Source organism: Ischnura elegans, chromosome 1 (genome assembly GCF_921293095.1).
Source record: "Ischnura elegans chromosome 1, ioIscEleg1.1, whole genome shotgun sequence".
Taxonomy (NCBI): Eukaryota; Metazoa; Arthropoda; class Insecta; order Odonata; family Coenagrionidae; genus Ischnura; species Ischnura elegans.
Genome location: NC_060246.1, coordinates 2,259,616 through 2,272,529, shown reverse-complemented (window position 1 = coordinate 2,272,529; position 12,914 = coordinate 2,259,616). Strand labels below are relative to the sequence as shown.

General features: G+C 40.8%; 2 long non-coding RNA genes across 3 annotated transcripts in view; one reads left to right on the top strand and one right to left on the bottom strand.

The window, feature by feature from the left end:
• Positions 1-111: 111 nt before the first annotated feature.
• LOC124154601 overlaps positions 112-12,914 on the top strand; it is a 34,610-nt gene continuing 21,807 nt past the window's right edge. The window contains exons 1-2 of the long non-coding RNA XR_006863970.1: positions 112-403; positions 821-1,006. This is a non-coding gene — a long non-coding RNA (uncharacterized LOC124154601). The remainder of the gene's footprint in view (positions 404-820; positions 1,007-12,914) is intronic.
• On the bottom strand, positions 8,685-10,269 carry LOC124154595. 2 transcript variants are annotated; one of them, XR_006863968.1, is made up of 5 exons: positions 10,106-10,269; positions 9,830-10,029; positions 9,527-9,730; positions 9,240-9,418; positions 8,685-9,151 (listed from the first exon to the last, which is right to left on the bottom strand). It is a non-coding gene; the product is annotated as an uncharacterized LOC124154595 (long non-coding RNA). The 2 variants fall into 2 exon arrangements; XR_006863967.1 differs by having other exon boundaries at positions 9,830-10,269.

Genomic DNA, 12,914 nt, shown 5'->3' with positions numbered 1-12,914 from the left:
AGGTAGCACAGGATTTGACGAAGCCGCTCTCGCTCACCATGAAAAGAGTCGCCTTCTCCGACCTTTGTCCCCAAGACATCCCCATCGGGATCTCGCATGTCCTCCTTTCCATCCAGCCTGCTCAACACGCGAGTCCAGCCGCCTACGTCGGAAGAGCCACCCTCCATGCTCCCTATCCCCCTTGATCCCATTACTGAGTCCAGGGCCCTGGGGATGGTCAGAGACATCTAGCCGCTGCCAGCGCTGCAACCGTAGTTCCAGACCCTGGCCCCAGGTCCAGCCACGGCATTCCTCTGACACAACATGAGCTGATATCGGAGACCACTCCTCTGGTCTCCTTCCCATCCCTGAATCCCAAGTTGTGCCACAGGACCACCACACGTTGGGGCCAAATGCTTCAAAGGTGATGTTAATTATTAAATTTCATGTAATTTGTTTGAATTTTGGAGTATAACAGTTTTCGACGTCACATTTTCCGTACATAATATTGAAATATAAAGAAAACTTATATTTTTCCGAGAACTTGTAATTTTTGCGAAAATTAGACAGTAATTGTTCCTTATGTCCAGTAATTAGGGGGGATATTTTAATATATTATATTACGAATATGAAATTGATTTTGTACACGTTTTAAGCATGTATACATAGTTATGGCTTAAAAATATATCTAGGAACATAATAAGGTAGCAAAGAAATTATGAAACATTATTGTGTAACAGTCAATCTGTGTAGAATGAGAACAGGCCTACGACCACTGACTTAAAAAATGCTAACTCTAAATATAATCCGTCTCTAATTCGTGATTTCTCATATACAACAGTGACGACGAGGACACTGCTTCATTCTCAACTCAGCGCAGTGGATCACCCGTGGACCCTTATCACGTTGACGCCCCGGAGGACACCGTTTCCGGGGACCCGGATTCGGATACGTAGCTCCTGTCGACGGACCAGACACCCTTCCGCTGGAGGAGCTACTGGCTCGCCCTCCGTAACAACAGCTGGCGGTGAGTGTTGAATTCGAAATTTACCCAGGGTGAAGATATACCCAAATGGCGATGAATCAGTGCTTGATTTGGTATTGTCCGGTGCAAACATCCCAAAACCCACAAATACTCTTTGTTTTCTTAAGATCAACGCCCTCAGAAGAGTTAATTTCAGTTCTAGAATCAATGGTGTCCCGCAGAATTTTGATACGTGAAATACCGAAGTGTGGGTTTAAAGCGAATTTAATCCCTAAGTCCTCTGGTGGTTGCCGTTCAATTCACGACTTGAGTCCATGGACCGAATTTTATTATAGGCCAAAATCCCGCCTGAAATACGCCACCCAGGCGGTCAGCATAATTCAGTTAAACGCCTTTGTCTGCGAGCTCGACCTCTAAGACGCATTTTACCAGCGCTCTGTTCGTGCAGGCCACTGGCGGTTTTATGGAAATGCGTGCAATGATAAATACTTCGGTTTTACAAGGCCATGGGCCACTGTCTTGCTCCTGCTACCATGCAGCGGTGGGCGCGAGCGGTGGCCACGAAGTATATTCCTGGTTCCAGACTGTCCTCGTACCTTATTTAGACGACTGGTTAATTGTCTTCACCTGCGACCAGCATACTCCAAGGACCTTAGTGTTTGATATAGTGAAATTCCTGGTTGATGACGTGGGCATCAGCCTAAACAGCCGAAAATCATAATCAAATTTGTTTCAACTCCTGTAGAGGTCTTACCGTACCTCGGCGTGAAAATAGACAAGCATCAACTGTGCGACTGACGCCATATCACACGCTTTCACGCTCGAATTTAGCAATTAAGAAAATTCCTCGCCTTCGGGAACTTGATATTCCTAAATTAGCTGGTTATATTAGTTGGATTGGTTATATTATGTATTTTCTTATTATTAATGTGTACCGTCGCAAGACAATGTGGTTAGAAAAGTGTTACGAGGAAGGAATTTTCCATCAAGTGTGCCGGTGCCCGGCATTTAGTTTCTTCTTATGTTGGCTACGTCGACGCTACGCCCTTTCAGTGGGCTGCTGTATCCCCAATTGGGAATCGAAGTGATTGAACAGTTCTGAGCCCTGATGATATTTTTAAATAAACTGAAACGTTAGATAAATGCCTTATTGCATCGTATACATTTGATCTATACACTGAGCAGTATTTTATCATTAATGGTGTTAGAGAAAGTTAAGGAAAAAATTTTTTGATACAGATAAGTGTGATAATACTCGGTGCAATTGCCATTTTCATTGAAAAATAAATGGACTCCTGAAGTGCCGGCATCGGTGGCGGCCGGGTATTGTCCACGACTGCCGAACATAAGGTCTTACGTTCGAGTCCCGCGTGTGTAAGTTTCCCCTATTCAGGGCATGGTTGTTCGTGTACGTTTAATTGTTAGATTTGTCGAATACCCTGATATAACATGGCCTAGGTGAGCTGTATTCGGTGGTTTGGGAATACAATTTAAAAAAATAAATAAAGTGTGGTTGCCAATAATACAAAATTTTATTCATATGTGTCTGATTTGGATCCAGGGCATATTCCATTGGAATATGCCCTGCCCTGGAAGTTTTATTTTTTCCGACGCTGCTATTAGCATTCTTACTCTTAGCCATTTTACACGTTACAGTTCCCCCGAATTTCCCCGGGTGAGATTTCGTAAACTACACTAAACGAATTCACACGGAGCAGACATCAGGTAACGCGGGGCAGTGGCGTAGCCAGGGGAGGTCCGGGGGGTCCGGAGCCCCCCAAAATATAAGAACAAAATTATTATCCGTCATAAAAGAAAATGAAAATTTGAAAAATCGTGAATTTACCACATATTTCTTTGGCAAATGGAGTTTTTTTTGCATAAAATGTTAAAATTAGTTTAAACTCTGCTTAGTAGGTAGGGGAGACCGGGGCAGGCTTTCGCATTTTTTTATTTTGTTCCCCTGCATATTATATTAAGAAAGGTGTTTATAATGCCGCGTTTATGAATACGTCTCGAAATTCTTTGGATATGGCGTGGGAAAATATAACCTTACGGCGTTACGAGTAACAGAATCGTCTAGACCGTAATATTTATTAGCAGCGGATTTTCGAATAAAGTGTTGGCAACGACTAGCCTGTGCTCCGTGAAGAATTCCAGTAGCCTTTCTCCTCTTTCATTTCGGTTAGCTAACCCATATTTCCCAGTTATTATTCGGTCTTGACCTTCGCCGACGACGGCGTTCCTGTCACCTAAAATAATTAGATTTTCTCCCCCTCTTACCCGCTTGTTAACTTCCGCTATATCTTGGTAGACATCTTATACTTCTTCATCTTCATATTCTGATGTAGGCTTGTAAACCTGCACGACTACAGTAGCTACGTGTTTAGTATCTATCTTCATCATTACTATCCTTTCATTAAACTGCAGGTAGCTTTTAACACGCATCCCGGCACTCTTTCTAAGCATTATGCCTACTCTAGAATTACCATTTAGCGATCCTGTGTGTATAATTCTGTAGCTTCCGCTCCAAAAGTCTCCTTCCTGGGGCCATTTCATTTCGCTGATCCCTAATACATCGAGGTTCATTCTTCGCATCTCCACCTTCAAGTTCTCTAGCTTACCGCAGGTACGAAGTGATCTGACGTTCCATGTTCCTATCCGTAACTTTCTATCTCGTTTGACCGATGTACCCTCTCGAGTAGTCTCCGCCCGGAGATCCGAATGGGGGACTAGTTTACCTCCGGAATATTTAACCCGAGAGAATACCATCGTGTCATTATATAAATTGAGTGGAGTAGCTGTATAAGTAGATTGGAGTACTAGTTCATATTCTGATATAGGCTTGTAAACCTGCACGACTACAGTAGCTACGGGTTTAGTATCTATCTTCATCATTACTATCCTTTCATTAAACTGCAGGTAGCTTTTAACACGCACATCGGCAATTTTTCTAAGCATTATCCCTACTCCAACATTACTATTTAGTGATCATGCGTGTATCATTATGTAGCTTCCACTCCAAAATTTCGCTGATGCCTAATGCGTTGAGGTTCATTCTTCGTATCTCCACCCTTTAGTTCTCTAGCCTACCGCAGGTACGAAGTGATCTGACGTTCCATGTTCCTATCCGTACTATTCTATCACCTTTGACCGATGTACCCTCTCGAGTAGTCCCCGCTCGGAGATCCGAATGGGGGACTAGTTTACCTCCGATTTAACCCGAGAGAATTCCATCGTGTCATTATATAAATTGAGTTGGAGTAGCTGCGACTCCTCGGGATGATAATGTGGTGGTTTCCCCTTGCCTTCCACATGGCAGTACTATAGCCGTTAAAGTAAATGTTACCACGCCCGTAGTGAAATGTGTGTCGCTGTACCGACCAGTATGGTCTCCACCTTCGCACATGTGAAGAAGAGCTGCTGCCCTCTCCCCCGGGTGATGAGAGGCATAATTGTTGGCGGCTCCCAGTCGCCAAGTAACGGTATCTTAACAGGTTTCGGTATCATTTAAATGGTCTACCTTACCCAAAGGTAGCCGAATACCCACTCAGAACACCGCCGCTTTTTATCCGTGACAGCTTTTTCGACGAGAGAACTTGCTCATCTCGCAGTTAACCTCTATATCAAGTTGATAGTCTGAGGCGTTACTTTATGGAAGTTGCTCATGATGAATGAAAAATTTTTTACTTTGTTTTTCCACATATTTATTAACACGCGACCATGGTTTCGACGCACTGCGTCATCATCCGGCGATGAGTACAATGAAGATTCTTCCTATATATAAACCAGAGTAGTGGGTGGGGGGTAATCAAGAGGTAGGGGAGAGAGGAAAGGATACAAAGGACATTAACCGAGTACAAAATTTCCAACGTTTGTGAGCATAGGCGGGGGTGGGAGTGGGTGACGGTTGAGGGAAAGGGAAACCACTAATTAGTAAGGGTCTCAGCACGATTAAAATGACTGCATGGTTTCTCAGATTGGAGGGATATATTCTCCATAAACTATATTAATGGTAACATTTATTCCTTTTCAGCTCATAGCGAATTTTTTATGGCAAGATCTGCCGGAATAAGTTAAAATGTGAGCATTTTGGCAATAAACTATCTCTCAGCACTGTTGCGAAACGGAAGTTAGTTTCGATAGGTGAGCGTAGAACTCAACACAGATCAATAAGCTGCAAGGCTAGTGAATTTCACGAATTCTTTTCAGGGAAATCTGTTCCTTCTTCTAGATCGCGTTGCATCGCATTTGTTTTTAATTTTGGGGCGTTCAAAGGCTAAAATATGATAAGTGTGTATCAACTAGCAAATCCGATTTTCGTAGTCTGCGGAAAGAAACGCAATGTAGTTCTTGGTATGTGATAAACCATACTCTTCAGTTGAATAGGGCACAAGTTCACCTCTATTAACCTTACTTATTTTTACGTAATTTTTTATTATATTAGATGAGAAATTATTTATTAGAAAAATTAATTCTAAAATTTTAATATTTGCTGGCCTTGATGAAGTCCTCGCCTGTCACAGAGGAGGTCGCGGGTTCGCCTACCGCCGACATGGGTTGCTCTTACACAGGACGTGGATATTCGTGCATGTTTAACTGTCAACTCATTCAAAAACCCCGATTTTAAGAGCCAAATTAGTGCGGTTTTCGGTGGTAAGGCGGATAAATGATAAAAAAGAGAACGAAATTCGTGTAATCAGTTGACCATGGTGATCGGTCTCCATTCCTTTCGCGATAAGCTCATCGTGGCAATTGCAATCGTGATATCTTTCCGCATTTCAGTCACGCGTCGCCTTTGAACTGGACCCATTTCCTTCTTCCTCACAGTTTCGCTTACTTAACTTGCTAGACTTACGACAAGATTGCTTTCGGCAAGGAGGCGCGTGGTGGACGCTCTGAGGTCGGTAGTCTTCACGTTGTTAAGCAAGTGGACTCCGTCGAATTGGAGGTGCCACCGAAAAACTTATTCTTGTGTGTTTTGTTTTTACTGGAGTGGCAAGGCTTTAATCTGGGGTGTCATTAAAAACTTACCGACTTTTTTTTAAAACAATTAATAACATTTTCGTGTGGGTATTATGATCACTGTGTCTCCATGGTTGTGCGGCAATTTTCCTTGCTTTTACTGATGATGAGCTGATATTTATTCCCTCAAAGGCACTAAGGTGGAGAAACTGTAATTTCCTATTTTAAGAGTCACGTGCCTACAACAAAATCAAATTGGCACCGACCCTAGTTCGTGGAAATAAAAATAAAAAATTGCAGTAATTAAATACCTGATATGGTTTGACGCTGTATGATCGCTGTTGAAACGATGGAAAAATTTCTTCCTCGTAAGCTGCTAAATTTTTTTCGATGTTAAATTTCCGTACTCAGGATAAATATTAAGAACAGGCAGTTACTGGTTATACATTCCTGAAAATTGCCTCATGATATTCAAGTTTCAAACTATTGATAGGTCAAAACTCACCAAATACTAGCAGTTTTGCGGGTATGTTGCGTTCTCTTTACCCATTTCACCCTACCATTCTGAGCATTTAAGGCTCTTGAAGAAAAACTGCTACTGTTTTTGTTTATTTTTGAAGCTGGTAGATAATAATAATAATCCCTCTTCCCTGAAAGAGACTAGTGCAAGTCGTAATATCAATATATACACCTAATGATTATGCAAATATTGTTTACCATGCAAAATTTTATTGAATTTTGCATGGTAAACATTCCCCGTTATATATTTTAATGCGTTCGTTCGTTCCCTCATTGACTGGGCTTTTGGCCCTTGCATTTAGCTTGCTGCCTTTGTGCGTCTTCAGACCACATTTTCAGCATTTTGGAGCGTGCCCTTGGCACTTAATTAGCATTGGAGAATTAGTCTTTAATTTGCATTGGAGAATAAATCTCGACATACGGGACATGACTTTTCAAGCGTGTAAGGGACCAGTATTTACCTTTCCAGTGTAAGTGAAGGAGAAAAGGAAAGAAAGTCTTCTAGTGAGCGTGTGCATTGCACTCTTAAAATTAGGAAGAATAAAAATTAATTACCTGATGATGAATTTCCCTAAGGTTTTATAGTTCTAAAATTAAACTTAAAAACTAATCGGCTTTACATGGCGCCGGCAGTGGGCATCTTAAAGCTTTTATAACGGGCAGTGCGAGGCCAAGAAACACAAACGCCCAGGATGAAGCCTCATGTAATCTTCGTCTAGGGCAGTGATCGTCAACCTTTTTTAATTCAAGGGTAAAAAATCGATTTCACAGCGTATGGAGGGCCATATTAATCCAATTAACATCATTGAAATAAATAAAAACGTGCAATTTCAACGTGCAATATTAATTATTGGTTAAAAATTTTAATCAATGAATTTGTCGATTTTTGGCATTTTTTAATTTTTGACGAGTGTGTCGATATACATTTTATATTCTGTGTGACTACATAATATTTTCTTTAACTCTTAAGGGCCGCAAATATTTATCCGCCGGGCAGCGTGTTTATGACCCTTGGTCTGGAGTTCGTTGCGCGAAGCATCTGCTCCCTATGGTGGACTCGGGGGGGTGTGCGGCAGCTACTATTGTGCGCTCCTCAAGGTCGTCCCTGGCGACAAGTCGAGTGCCTTCCAATCCCCCCCCCCTTTTCTCCACCCTTTCTCCCGGAAATCTTGGCCCCGAGTGCAACGCCTTGTCTTCCAGCTCCACAGACATCTCTTGCTTTCTCCGCCGACGGATCACAGACTCCGCACAGTGGGCTAGAATCAAAAAAAGCTGGCCAAAAGTCGCTAGAGTCCAAAGAATTGGAAAATTAACGAAACTTTTTACAAATTGTGTATTGTAAAAATACAACTTATTTAGGATTATTTAGGCCACAATATTGTTTAGAAGGGCGATAACAATTAAAATAGGCGAATGTGATACGGGAAGCAAACTCTACAGGGGCATGCCTACCTTCTGCTATGGAAATATCAAGGGAAAAACAGAATTTTTCTGCCGTTGAAGCTGTCAAATAGTTGTGCATAAGGTAAATTTTGAGTCCAAAAACAAACTTTTCTGGTATGTTTTTCCCGATATGTTATGGTCTTCTAACTTCCTCGTGTCGGGCTCCCAATGTCTCCTCGGAAAGCTGTCCTATAGGAAGAATGTAATGTTTCACAATTCCCGCTCCATGTATAAAAACTTTGTGAATAGTCCCCTCTCTATTTGCCAAGACCACATTATGTAAATCTTGACTAGTCACTTTCGTTGTATCCATAACTGAGCAACTACTCTGTGAACGTCATTCGGCAATTCGACTAGGAATACTGAAAGGAGACTGACTCGGCTAGAAATGAGCGAGCCAATCGCATAGGCGGCTTATTTCGGGAAAACTAAATTTCTCTACTGGAAATATTTGCACGTTTTCAAAGTAAAAGAACAAATTTGGGTGCACAAATGGGCAGCCGACGAGTGAAAAGGGCTTGGGGAGCGCGCGAACCGTTAGGTTTCTTACCGTTTGCACGCGGCCTCCGCGCGAAGGCTCAAGGGTAAAACCGTCATGAAAGGGTACATACCATAAAGGCACCGCATATAATTAGTAGTTGAGTGCAATGCAACATAAATTTTAACCAGTGACAGAGACCATGATAATTTATAATTTGAATATTGAATAAATATTAGCCAATAATTTCATTGTCAAAAACTTGAATCAATATTTTTAATCAATTAATACATAAAATAAAAGTGGTCACTCATCCTCTGATGACTCGTCATCACTCTCATCTTCATATTCATCATTCCCGTTGTCAATAAGTTTTTTCACTTCTGGATCTAAATCTTCCTTCAATTTACTATTGCGAAATGAAATCGAAGATATCAAGGGATCAGAGGTGAGCAGCAACCTCCGAAATAAATCTTCATTAGTCGCCTCTCTTGATATCTTCCGCGTATTGTGTTGCCGGAATTTCCTAATATCTTTATTTCTCGATTCCAAGGCATCTTCTGAAAGCTGCCCGATGGGTAGAATAGCTTCCTTGGATATACCTGCACCATGAAATTAAAGCTTGTGCACCGTTGGCGGCATATAATACCAAGGGTATTTTTTCACATACAATTTTGCTGTCGCTAGACAGTATTTTCTGAACTCACTGTGTTTGAGTGCTCGACAGCTTGAGATTGCTTTCAAAATATTTGAAAGCCTTGAAATCAGTTGTTCATGTAGTCCTGAAAAATATTTAATTGACTAAAACATCTCTCTTAATTTCAGCACCGAAGATTTTCAAATTTTGTAGCTGTCGTCAGACTCTCTTACCGGTAATTTTTGCTGATAATTTTGGGTTCGAAAAGAAGCGTCTAGCTGTGTTACCATCGTTTGTGGTGCCGTATCCTGGTTTTGGTACATGTATTATCAGGCCCATTTTTTTTAAATAACCTCTGAATCCTTTCTCTCCTAGCCTGCATTTTCTGTTTACTCCCATCACTAACCTTTGCCTTAAATATGAAGTTTCAAAATGAAATCAGAATTAAAATACACGGACAGACACATTACTAATGTATTACAAGCAATAAAAGCTTCACGTAGGTTTAAAATACACTCACTTTCCACTGCTTTATGTCCAAGCGATAGGATATGCGTTAAAGACACTCCAAGCACCGAATATAGCAATGGAGAGGGGATAAGCCAAATGAAAATCTTAAGGTACTGATTGTAGTCCTCAAGTTCTCCAGATTGTTCATTTCGGATATCCTTGCCCCACAAATATAACACTTCATTGAACTGGCATTAGTAAGAGCATTGCACACCTAAAATAGATAATCATGAGCTCCTGTAGTACACTCAAACCAGGCCACAAGAGAAAAACAAAATGATGTCAATGATAGAGGTCTATTACTCGTACTAACCTTTCCGTCTATCATTGTGAGTACCATACAAAATTTTACTGAACATTTTTCAATCTCTAGATTCTTAAGCGTCTTTATTTGCCTTTCTATATACTTTTCTTCCTCAATTGAAAGCTTTTTACTTTCATTAGCCCATTGAAGACGAATCGGTCGGCAATATCTTACCGATGAAGGGCAGGGATTGGACCACAAAAAATTTCCTGGAATAAAGTCTTTCATGAAGGAGGTTTATCCGATAGAGCAGACTACATTATTTAAAGAAATAATTTCTCTTACCAGAAATATTGCTTTTCAAATGGAGAGGAACCAATGAACTTGCAAATAAATATTCATCATTCAGTTCATCCCTCGTCCATTTTTGCTTATATTGAGAATGCCCCGCACTGCCGTCGAAGCCGTACTTGCAGATCAACGTGCATTCATGTGGAATGGCGATATGTTCCATAGAATCATTTGTCATAGTAATGAAGTAACTCTTATGTGCCCACCTCACACGTTTCCTCGCTGATATGTATTCCATTTGGATAAGTTGATTTTTTTGCGGAAAACACCTGATTGTAGCTGGGAAACAACTTATGCCCGTGATTTTTTGACACATGCCGGATGAGGTTGTACTGGAATTTTGCCATATTCACTGAAATAAAAAGGGAAAGTGCCGTTTCTGGTGTCATTTCCCTCTGAGAATGGTCCTTTTTCCTCCATTTGGAAAGCATTCTAGTAGCTCTTGTGGGAGTCGTCATTGTCACTTCTCTAATTACTTTGGCAGTTGATTCCTCTCCTCGCTCGCGGAATTTCATGGACGCGGCGAATGATAACTCCTTTACTGATGTAACAGCTCTTAGCTGCTCCGTTTTCCTTAGTTTTGATCTTTCACTAGAAACTTCAAAGTGTAATGCAGGTCTACCAAACACGGTGTCCTGCGGTGAATCTGTAAAAATACGAATTAGTGACATAGAAAAGTGATTCTATCTCAAAAAAACTATTTATTAAACATTTTAATGAACGCACCGTAGGTAGCAGGAAGATATTTGTACACTACTTCAGGGAATTTGATTTCTTCCTCTAGCCATTTGCTATTATTAGCTCTAAAGTAGCTTTCCCTTCGCTGCGCCTTCTTCCATTTCTCAAAATATCTTGCGAAAAAGTATGCTTGTAGGCACTTCGTCAAAATACCTTTTAAATTAGCATTCAATCGATATTTTTCAATCAAAAAATCTATCACAACATTTTTTATCTCACGTGCCGTGGTACTTTTTTTCTCTCCACAATTTTGTCATGAAGCTGTAACCGCGTCACTTCTCTACTCTCCATGGTTTATATCAAATTTAGTATCAAACACTACTATATGAAATAAAAAAATATCAGGTAATCAGTTCCATCGACAACCCAACTATCATCAGTCATACATGGGTAGCAAAAAAAAAATGCGGACTCTAACGAGGAATCCATTTTAAAAATGAACATTTTGCTTACCATTAGCACTCTTCTCACCACAATGGAGAGTAAAATCGTTTTCGATGGATGAGGAGTACACTTATTGTAGTCACAACGAAACGGAGGCGGGTGCAAGGAGGCTTTGCTTCCCAGGTACAACTATATCCTCCTTTGAAGTGCTTCTAACGTTGACAGATCAATCCAGTGTTATCACACAGCACAGTCACTTACAGTGGATGTTCACTCGACACTCTCTAGGACAACTGATGCATGTGGTGGGCAAAAACAACCGGAAAACCCCTAGGGACACTAACTGAGAATTCCATTTGTCAGAACAAGTGGCGGAAAGGGTCGGCAAGAGGCGAAAACGTGTAAAAAGCATAACTTGGGATAGCTACCATAGAATTAGGGGAAGTAGAAAAGAGTCATTACCAGCAAGGTTGTAAAACCAGAATTGCCGGGCCAGTAAGTACGGAGGGTCGCAAATCCTCAACCAGCCGGCGCGGGCGCCTGCCGCTGCATGTGCATGACCTTCCCTAAACCCCTCGACCACAGCCTGCTCATGATGCTTGAGGGAAATCCGAAATTCTGGAAAAATCTTTTCAAAGATTTTAGCCCATAACTCTGCTGAGAAACCTCCCAATTACCTCCTAATCGTAGAATTGCCAGTCACCAATTTAGCAAGAAACTGTTATCTGCGCCAAGATGTACGTTGAATTTAGCCATTTATAGTATAATATGCAAAAATCAAGGTTATTAGTATTCATAAAATATGTATTCAAGTGACTTATGTCATTGAACAGGCATTCCGTCGTCTTTATGCACGGATATCATATCCTTTCCTCGCTTAGTCCCGCCGCCGTTTCGTGGCCGCCACAGTGGTCCGAGTGGCCGGGGTGGATTCACATAAATATGGTTGTTAAAATTAGGATCGCAAGTTATCGCAAAAACTGCATTCTGTAAATTGTTCTACATGCTTTTTTCTATCTCACAGTATAAATAACTCTGTGTAGCCTGATGTACATATAAACGATAATTACCGTTAAACATAAAATTTCATGGAAAATCAACACAGTTTTTGAAAAATTATAAAAATATTAATTAGCAAGTAAAATCAAACAAAAACTCTCTCCATTCATTTAATAAAGATCAATGTTATGGATAAAAATACTTTGAAACCAATATTCTTAACAACGACTCTGTAATGAAGCCACAAATTTAGCTATTTTCAACGGAAAAAATCAGGTCACTAAAGTCTCTCTGACATGCTCTACTTTGACCAGCTGTAAAAATTATATTAACACATTCTATGCTCTGTATGGCACCCTATCTTAAAGAGTAAATGCTTAATAATAAATATCAACTGTTTTTGGTTGATTTGCGCTAACTTCATTTTTCGACTTCGGCCAGTTTTTTTCGGTTTTGGCCCACTGTGCGCCGTACAGTGGTCTGAAATCGGAAAAAGCCGGACAAAAGTCCCAAATGGCTTTTATTGAGATAGGGACCTAAAACTTGGCACAAATACTCACAAATGATGGTTAATTATGGACTTGTATGCCATTTTTCATAATTTTGATCCGTTGTTGAGATGCAGCAGCTCAAACATGACCAATTTCCAAAAACTCGGGCGAACTCGCTTTTCTCCGAAAAT